Raw genomic sequence first — 3,265 nt, 5'->3', positions numbered from 1 at the left:
CCGGAGCTTTCATCAACAAACTTTACAAGCACCAGTCTCTTGACCCCTTTCTCAACTTTCTTTTCTTTTCTTTTTTTGCACTCCAACTTTGATTAGGAGTTCTTTTCTTTTTCTTTTTCTTCTTTTTCAATATTTTTCACTTGGGGCAAGAGACTATTTCACAAATTATTCAGCTCCACAACAATTCAAGGACCATCACTCCCCAAAATCCAACCTATCATCCATCCCAATCATTTTAGCTAACAAAGAAATCTTCAATAGACTCAAAAGGGACAACTAGGGACAAAAGTTCAAGCCAACAAACTCTGAAGCTCAAAAACCTACAAGTCTCAAGAATAGTGCAAGTATCACAAAGCATGCAAAGAGTGAAATTAATACAGAACCAAGAAGTACGAGTGAGTCAGGATCCTCCAGAGAAATTTTATGGTGAAGGGTCAAAGATGGATCCTTATGGACTCACACCAACTCTATCCTCAAGAAACACTCGGAAGACCGAAGTCTCCTCCTCTCTTCCCCAAAGCATGCAATCACTCATCCCCAAAAGACAACACAAGTATTCACAAAAACATTTTCAAAAACCAGCACAAGCTAGAGAGCAAAACTTGCGGGCAACAACATGTGAGTATAGGGAAGTAAAGACCCCAAAATGACTCTAACTTACTATGCATGATGAAACAGAAAAGAAAGTTCTACAAAGAGAAAATATGCTAAAAATGCATGAATTAACTTAAAGGAAAAAGATACACCTCCTCTCCAAGTCAAGCACAGAGGCTATAGAACCGCCTCCCGCTATTGAGTTGCATGCTCTCTCCTCCTACAAAATGCAACAAACAAACAAGCGAAATAAAACAAGACTTGGGTTGTCTCCCAAGCAGCCCTAAGTTATAATCCTAGGTGGACTCTCCTTCCTTTGATGTTAGGAAGGAAATTCCTTACCATCACACTTCTTACCACATGAGCAAGGTAGGAACCTTGCACAAAACTTTTGGAAAAACTCCTCCCAATAGAGGGTATCATCTAAACCATCGTACCAAATCCTTGCTCCCCCTTTCAAGGAGTGAGGGAAGAGCTTAATCATGAGCTCATCACTAGTCACACCTTCCATTTTTACAATGTGACTAGCTTGAATGAGTCGGGTCATGTGGTCTTGGAAATTCTCCTCTTTAGACTTCCCATACTTGTTTTCACTAACAAGCTTGATGAGAGCTTGATTAAGCTCAACATCTTTTTCACTTATCTTGGGGGTCTCCTTTGAAGACCTGGACAAGCTTTTGATCATATCACAAACAAAACCATCATTAATGTTAGTTTGCAAATTAGGATTGAAAACCGAAAATCTTACCTTGTCCTCACCAACTCTGAGAATGAGCTGACCCTTATCAACATCGATCTTCGCCCTGCCAGTGGCTAAGAAGGGTCGGCCAAGAATGAGAGGAATCTTAGCATCCTCCTCCATGTCTAGCACCACAAAATCAACTGGGAACACATACTTATCAACCTTAACCATCACATCTTCAATGATCCCATAAGGTGTTTTTAGGGATCGGTCCGCCATTTGTAAGGAGAGCATGGTCGGGGTGACCTCTCCTAAGTTCAGCCTTCTAAACATGCTAAGCGGCATCAAGTTGATGCTCGCTCCCAAATCACACAAGGCTTCAACAACAGTCAACCCCTCAATCTCCACTGGGATAGTAAAACTCTCGGGATCCCTTCTCTTCTTAGGCATTTTCCTTTGCAAAATGGCACTACACTCCTCGGTCATCATAATAGTTTCATCAACCTCACTCAACTTCCTCCTCTTATTTAAAATGTCCTTCATGAACTTAGCATAGATAGGCATTTGCTCCAAGGCTTCAGAAAAAGGAATATTGATGTGGAGTTTCTTAAAAACTTCCAAAAACTTTGAAAACTGTTTATCCATATTTTTCTTGACCAAAGCCTTGGGGAATGGAATCTTACTAAGTTCAGGAGAAGGAGTGCTCACAACTCTAGCTTTCACAGGTTCACTCACTCTTTTCTCCGTAGCACCCTCATATTCTTCCTGTACTTTCTCATTTTTCTCTCCCTCATCTTGTTTTTTTGACTCGTGTAACACTCTCCCACTCCTACTGGTAACAACAGCAAAATTCTCTTGTTTAGACAAAATTAAAGAATCGGGAGAAAACTTACCTTGAGGTATCTCGGCCATTTGCTTGGCTAGCTGGCCAAGTTGGTTCTCCAAGTTCTTGATAGCCACCTCTTGGTTCTTATGGTTGTTGTTCATGCGGTTGATGCAACTCTCCAATAGCTCCTCTAAACTCCTCTTGCAATTCACCTTTCCAACAACTTGTGTTTGGACAAGAGGTTCATGATTTGAGGATGAAACTATGCTTCCTTGAGCTATAGCTTTGGCTTCATTGCTCTCAGCATTGACAGTACACAAGTTACTAACATGAGGTCCACCACAAGACTTGCACTCCACACAAGTCATTCTTGCACCAATAGCCTTGGTCTCCTTAATATGCATTCGAATCTCCGCCACTTGTTCGGTGAGTTGCTTGTTGGAGGCCAAGAGCTTGTCATAAGCTTCCACTTCAAACTTACTCCTTTGGGTTTGGCGATCATTTTCAGAGGTCATGACTCTCGCTGCCATCTTTTCTATTAAGTCATACCCCGCTTGTGGAGGAAGAGCATCGAACTCGCCATTTGAAGCCGCATCTAGGCCAAACCTCCAAGAGTATTGTAGACCATCATAAAATGTTGCAACCAATTCAGCTTGGGTGAGATTGTGTTGAGGACATTTCCTCAAGAGCTTCTTGAAGCGCTCCCAAGCTTCATAGAGATTTTCTTCAGTGGGTTGCACAAAATTCATGATGTCTTTTTTCAGCTTCCTCAAAAGAGCTCTTGGGAAGAACCTTGTTGTGAATTTTTCTGCTAGGTCTTCCCAAGTAGTGATACTCCCTTGAGGTTGTGAATTCAGCCATTCCTCCGCTGCATCCTTCAAAGAAAATGGAAACAAGCTCAACCGAATTGCATCCGTCGGAACATTGTTCACACGGTAAGTGTTGCAATTCCGGATGAACCTCTCCATGTGAGCATGTGGATCTTCCAAAGTACCTCCACCATATTGGTTTTGGCTAACCAAGTTGATGAGTGCCGGTCTCAACTTAAAGTTTCCCACTCCCTCGGGAAAGACAATGCTCCCGGGATAGTCATAACTCATGGTAGCCGAAGTGAGTTCCCGAAGAGACCGGTTGGCATTCTCAACTTCTTGTTCACATAATCG

At 42.2% G+C, this 3,265-nt stretch overlaps 1 non-coding gene across 1 annotated transcript; it reads left to right on the top strand.

Moving 5' to 3' along the window:
• The first annotated feature begins 2,762 nt into the window (after window positions 1–2,762).
• On the top strand, window positions 2,763–2,869 carry LOC130734808 (small nucleolar RNA R71). The gene has a single exon (XR_009018149.1). It is a non-coding gene; the product is annotated as a small nucleolar RNA R71 (small nucleolar RNA).
• The last annotated feature ends 396 nt before the right edge of the window (window positions 2,870–3,265 follow it).

Source organism: Lotus japonicus, chromosome 1, assembly GCF_012489685.1.
Source record: "Lotus japonicus ecotype B-129 chromosome 1, LjGifu_v1.2".
Classification (NCBI taxonomy): Eukaryota; Viridiplantae; Streptophyta; class Magnoliopsida; order Fabales; family Fabaceae; genus Lotus; species Lotus japonicus.
This window is presented reverse-complemented; position numbering and strand designations above follow the sequence as displayed.